This window comes from Phragmites australis, chromosome 18 (assembly GCF_958298935.1).
Source record: "Phragmites australis chromosome 18, lpPhrAust1.1, whole genome shotgun sequence".
Taxonomy (NCBI): Eukaryota; Viridiplantae; Streptophyta; class Magnoliopsida; order Poales; family Poaceae; genus Phragmites; species Phragmites australis.
In genome coordinates, this window is record NC_084938.1 from 18040937 (window position 1) to 18048282 (window position 7346).

Here is a 7346-nt window from a genome sequence, read left to right on the forward strand (position 1 = left end):
CGTCCTCGTCCGTCTTACCGTACCATTCCTCTGGGTACGGGTAGCGATCCACCACCGGCCTGCCTATGGCGAAATGCTCGTACGACCATAGCTGAAGAAGAAGTGGACACCCGGCGAAAGTGGCTAGTGCCTCCTTCTTCGTGCATGCGTCACAGAGCGCCCGATACGTCGCAGCAAGAACAGCGGATGCCCAGCTGAACTGTGGTACGTCCTCCGCATCAGTGTCCACTATCGACCGGGCGTACGGCACAAGTGTCCTCGTAACCAGGTGGCCTTGGCCACTAGTGAACATCACCCACCCAAACAACCAAAGGAGGTAGGCCTCCAAATGTCTCAAGACCGCGTATGCGTTGGCGTGTGGGTGGATGTACGCCAGCTGCACATATGACTGGTGTCAGAAAGGATCATTACGACATACTTTGTTAGTATTCGATAGGTTGCATGTTACTGTACCTAGAACTGTAGGATTCACTTCTTCGTTGGCCCTCGTGCATCGGATAAGAACTCAGGCACGTAGGGGGTGCGTCCGCCTTTCGCTCCATCGGCCCAAATCGTTGATGCATGTCGTTCATCCAGTCAACTTGCATATCGATGACCCCAACCGCAGCTCCCGCGCAAGGAAGGCCTAAGAGGTAGGAGACGTCCTGTAGGGTCGGGGTCATCTCTCCGCATGGTAGGTGGAACGTATGTGTCTCCGGCCTCCAACGGTCGACTAGTGCTACTATCAGCGACCGATCGAAGTAGAAACGACGGGCCGTAACCTCGGGGTTCTCCGTCGATCGGGCCTCGACCAACCGGCAAAGCGGTAGGAGTCCGGTCGCTACCAACCTATAAGTATTGCAGTATATCAATAATATGTAATAACAGTAGTGATATGACAATTTCGTATCAAATTTTCTAAGTACCTGTGGCTCCATCGCTCGTCTACCGTTAGCAGCTCTCCAGGGCCTCGTGGGCGAAACACTCCTAGCTCAGTCTGGTGCTCAGCGGATAAGAAGCTGTGATGCTTCTTGTCCACGGCAGGGTCCAAAAGCTCGAGGGTCGAAGGGTGAGCCATCTCTGCATTTGAAAGACATGTACATTAATACATTGATAAATAAATACAACAACAATGTACTTTGAATGCAAATTAACTATATGCGAAATTAACAAATATTAAAATGGTACAAAACTAGCTGAACACACATGAAGCTCACCTAGACAACAGGTGCATCACCGCCTGCAGTTTTGGGACAATATTTATAAGTGTGACCTTCTTCATTGCACTGACTGCATCGCTTAATCCTAGGGCCAGCCTCAGATTCATCCATATCGTTGCGAATCCGACGAGTTTGTCTTCGGCCCGGTGCGTTCTTTATCTTTCCCAAATCAGGCACATATATTCTTGCAGGCCCTGGGTTACTTGTAAAAATGTCAATAATGCTGTAACCATACAGCTCCTGGTTCCAAGTGTTCAGTACTTGATCTTTCATGAAATATTGTGACACATATTGCCTTGAAAGCATATGGTGCTCCGCGCACGCAGCTATGACGTGTGTACAAGGTTTGTGGAGTAATTGTGGCTTCTGACAACTACATATGCATGTCCCACTCCTTAGCACACACTCTTGAACATGCCGCTCACGTCTACCCCCCTCCGACCCTTATCCCGACACAGGACACTGAACCAGTGCTCTGCAGTGCCCTCTTGATTTGTGCGATGCATGTAGGCCTTCCTATTTGCCTTCTCCATGTACTCACATAGCATCCAGCCGTAAAGCATACGATTGTCCTCCATTACAACCTTAGCAGCTACATACCGATCAATGAATTACTTGCAGGTCCCATGCAAAATGCCTTCTACAATTCCAACTAGTGGTAGGGACCTCATTCCTCGCATGACCCAGTTATAAACCTCTGCAAGGTTTGTAGTCATTACTCCATACCTGGCACCACCACTGTCGTACAGCAGAGCCCATTTTTCATTCGGCTCATTGCGTATCCACTGTGAAAAGCTCCTAATAGATGAGCCCGATCTCCTTACAATCTGCGGAGTATCGTTTGGGAGAGGACCGAGAGCTATTGGTTCCTCACCGTTAGGTGCAGCCTCCATAGTTTGTTTAAGAGTCAGTTCATCAAGTCTTGCCCATAATGCATTGAACTTACGTTGCTGGTTCTGACTGCACAACTTCTTAAAAAGCTTCATTAATTCTTTGTTTTTAAACTGTCTGTAGAAGTTCGCACCCATATGGCGCATGCAGCACCTGCTTTTGAGATCTGGCCACTGTACTGGTACACCCCGTCGCACGCTACCATGTTGCATATCCAGCAAAGCCTGCAACAATCCTGCATATCTATAATGAATGAGACACATATCTGGTCGGTCAAGAACAATTGCATGCTTCACCCGCTCTAGGAACCAATACCAGCTGTCCCCGTTCTCACTCTCCACGAACGCAAACCCTAGTGGCAGGACTTGGTTGTTACCGTCGGCCCCTATTGCAGACAAAATCTGCCCTTTGTACTTTCCAGTCAGGAATGTTCCATCTAGGCATATGATGGGTCGGCAATATCTAAATGCTTTGATAGTTGCAGCGAATGCAAAGAAAGCACGCTGCAACACTCTTTTTCCGCTGTACTCCACATCAGTAGAGGGGTAATGCTTGATATCATAGTAGCTGCCTGAATTTCTTGCACAAATTGTGGCTAATTGATGAGGTAGATTGTGATACGAATCTTCATATGTACCGAACCTCATCTCAATAGCCTTTTGTTTCTCCCTCCATGCCTTCGCATAGTTTATTGTGTATTGGAACCTTTGCTCAATAGCACGGATTATTGATCGTGGCTCATACCTTAGGTTATCCACAATCTCTCCGTACATAACATTTGCAATAAAAGCAGAAGACAGGTTCTGATGGGCGAACTCTATTTCCTCAATGTGACAATTATGTTCCTTAACTATTGAGCATTGCCAGTAGTCTGCCCATTTCCCTCTGAATGCGTGCATCCGCCAAGGGCACTGAGGAACCAAATACTTCACATCATACTCTCTTTTACTTGATTTAACAACCTTGAATTGCCTACGAAGAGACAACGACCAGAATTTCACTGCATCAATAACTGCCTCTTTTGTAGGGTACATAGCACCCTATGACACCTCATTCTCATGGTAATACCATGGTGTCTGGTCAGCCTCGCTAACCACCAACTTTGAAAATTCTTGATCCCGCCACTCTGCAGGAACTGGAGCATTACCCTCCTCATCAGAAGAATCCCCATCGGCAAGGCCTTCCTCCAACTCTTCATCCTCCAAATCCATATCTTCAATGATGCTAGGGATGTGCTCCCCTTCATCAGCTACACCCATCGGCTGCAGCACTGGAACATCACCAACCTCCTCCCTGGACCCTACATTAGCCGCCTCTGACTCATCTTCCACTGCCTCACTTGGTCCTGCTACTGCTTCTGCAGAGTTCACCTCATTTTGATCTTTCAGGTACGCCTCAGCTAACAAAACAAGCGGCAGGCCACGTTCACAGCATATATCTACATACTGCCTCCAAGTTGATGTGGCTTCGATGGGAACAAGCTCACCAAAGTATCCATGACTAGCACGGCTTAGAACAGCTTTCAACTTCAGCTCATATTGCTGCGGATCCAGTTGGAAAAACCGCATTAGCCATTTGCACACTCCCACAATAATCCTCTCATTAGCCTTACTAAGCCCCTTTATGACATGACGAAATCCAAAGAGATCTACACTGTTAGGACCGTACATAATTTCACCCTCACCATAATATATCTGAAAAATTAATTTATCTGCCATCCCTGGAAACACCCGCAAACATAACCCATGTTAAGACAACAAACAATATTTCTGATTATCGAATAAAATAGTTTTTAAATGGTACCCTAGGTTCGCAAATTATCATCTACTGTTGCATCATATGTCCGCAGGTACAAATAATATACTAAAAACTATATACTACAAATAACATACTGAAAATAATATACTAAAAATAATATACTACAGATAACATACTGAAAATAATATACTAAAAATAATATTCTATATTGAACTGCTATCGTACCATTTCCTAACTAAATTTGACAATTTTCTAAACCCTAGGTCATAAATGTCTAAAATCTATGTCATATACTACTACTGCACTAATTAACAACAATAAAAAGGAAAAAAAGATTTACCCGAAATTTTTCTTCAAATCCGCGGCCTAAATGCAGCAGGGCTTCGCCGACCTCTCTTCCTCCCCTCTCCTCTCCTCTCCTCTCTTCTCCTCTCTCTTCTCAACTTTTCCTTTTTTTTTTCCAGAATTTTATGGTTTTTTGCCCATTTTTTGGGCTTTTTATAGCCTGCAGGGCGCGGGCGGGCGGTGCGGCGCGGCGGGCGGGAGGAGCCCTTACCGCCCCCTGAGAGGGCGGTAAGGAGCTCTACCCGCCCCCTCAGGGGGCGGTAAGACTATGGGCCGGGCGGGAAGGCCCCACCTGCCCTCTGAGAGGGCGGTTAGGCCTACCGCCCTCTTAGGGAGCGGTTAAGACCCGTAACCGCCCTCTCAGAGAGCTGTAGCCCCCTGAGAGGGCTGCGGGCGCCTAATTTTCCAAATATTTTCGCTGGAAATCTATTTATTTAAATTTTAACTAAAAAAATATAAAAATAAAAAAACTCCACACATAGTGAATATGGGCCAATATACAAGTAGAAAAATTTGGACCCTGATGGCAGTGCAGCAGGGTGGGCTGCCTGACCTTCAGCCTTGCCTAGAACTAGAGTTAACTAGAGTTTTTTTTTTAATATTTGCAAAAATAAACGGCAATTTCAAAATATTGTACATCTGGACTATCATCGCCTGTTGGATAGACGACACCTTAACAGGTCAAAAATAAAATATGTTGATCGACATGACGTTTACGTCAATATATTACCCAACCAACAAGTAACTATTACTGTGGCCCGTTAAAAAGACGACATGATTCTATTAAACATATCGAAAAAGGTGTCTCACACACTTAAGGATGCATGCATGCATAACAGCACAACCGGCTAGCTTTTTCAAAAAGGTAGCACGGCCTGCTAGCTTTTTCAAAAAGGTGGCACGGCCGGCTAATATTTAATTTTTGATTTATTGTGTTATGCGTCTCATAAGGTTTGGTTTGTTGGATAAGTTACACCTTATTATCGTTTTTTTAATGAGCGACGATAATCTAGATGTGTAATATTTTAAAATAGTCATATATTTTTTAAATATTTAAATAAAAATATATAAATAAAAAATTCCGTAGAACTATCATAGTGTGCAAACTACCCCTAAGCCCACACAATGGTGGTTTTGCTCCGATGTAGAGCTGACAACTGACATGGCGATGGTTTTGACACGTGGTCTTGTTTTCGCTGGTATCTACATTGATGGACATGCACAACATGTTTGGCCAAAACTGAGCTCCACATCATGTCCATGCCAACCTCCACATCTCCTTCCTCCTCCATCTACTGTCTCTTCCTCCTGCTCGCTCTATTTCGTATTGTCAAAATTGAGCTCACGGCCTCTAGTTTCTTTGGGGTTCGTCGCTTCTTGCCATTGAAGGGAGGCGGTGCATAGGTAGATGCTGTTGAAGGCTTGAGCCTGTGAATGCGGTCAGAGAAGAATAGTTGCGACTGCACCATGCCCTGCAGCTTCAACATAGCCTATCCCTGCAATGCACCCGTACCCAAGTCCTAAGCAAATTTGAAGGCATGAGAGCACGTTGGTGCGAACCATTTCATCCAACACCTCGCGTGCAACTCATGGATCGGCGAAAAGCCTCACAAGATCGTACGACCGCTCGTATGCCGTTGCGGCCGCACTTGCTCCGGCTGCTCGCGTGACGCCGTCACGCTGCTCGTGCCCCGGCTCATGGCCACTGCGCTACGGTGCGGATGGATCCCGGGCTCCTCCGTGTGCGTAGAGATCATCGACACCGTGCGCGCAGCGGCGGGCGCGACACTAGGGCCACTCTCAGATGCGCTGCTCCACGAGTAGGATCAACGGGCGTAGTTGGCCGCCGCGCGGAGCCCCCCTAAATAAGAGGGGTGGAAGGAAGAAGATAAAGAAAGAAAAAAAAATGAAAATTAGAAAAAGGAAAGTAACCACTGATTTGTGGGCCCATGATCTTACCTCTTCATGACGTGCTGAAACCGCTGCCACGACAGTGCCATTCAGAATAAGACCACCTTTGAATGGGTCGAGAGGGTTTATTTGTACGGTATTGATAGTTCACAATGTCCTGTGTCTTTCGAGTTTAAGGGAGAAATTTGAACTCAGACAATGGTTTAGGGAACTAAGTATCTATTTGGTTTTTTTAGAACTGATTATCTCTAGCTTAGAAATTATCGAAGCTGGAGCTGTGAACAAATTAAAGGAATTTGGTTTAACCATCTTTTTTATTTTGGATTGAAAACAAATATTTAAATTATTTTATTTTATCCTATAAACTTCAAATCCTACATAAATCTTGAAACTAGAACTCTGTCAAATAAAATCTAAAATAGACTTTACCTTCCTTGTAACATGAAGTGTCTGTTTGGATGAGGGGCCAAATTGGACCAGCCCATCTTAAATTATTTTGGTATTTGAATTCGAAACAAGCTTCACTTTTTTGTTTTTGGTTATTTCAGAACATGAAGTATCAGCAAATACTGTTCTATTTGGTCCTTGCAGTTGCAGCACGCTAACTTTTGTAGTAGGCATAGACAGGGTAAAAATAGGATGGATATTTTTCGTCCATCCTACTACTCGAATGCTTGTGAAGTAAATATAGGATGACTGGTATCTGTATCTGACACTATTCAACACGTCATTAATCACCGAAACTGTAACACCCTACTTTACAACTAAGCATAATTATATGAAAATAGAAAATTTTAACAGCATTTTCTCTATAGGGACGGTATAACTGACCATAAAAAAGATCACATGCAGATAATATATGATATAACCAACATATATATAGAAATCTTCATGACGCTACCAGTGTCTTACCACAACATATACAAAACAAACGATAGACCACCAAAAACACAACTTATAAACACCGGTTGAGTTATCGACATTGTGATGAGGTAGTGTGTGCAACTACCAAGATCCATCCCAAAATGCACGTCAGCATTCTAAACATACCTGTAAAGATTTAACAGGGGGTGAGACGAGCTTAGCAAGTAACAGCTATGAATATAAACACATCTCACTCAGTTCAAAAGTATTTGGGAATTGAACATTCTTCTCACAAAAACAAGAAAAAAACCACATGGTTTTAAAGAGAATATCTTTTCAGAGTATTTGTCGAGAAAGTAACGACAGACTCCAACCCAG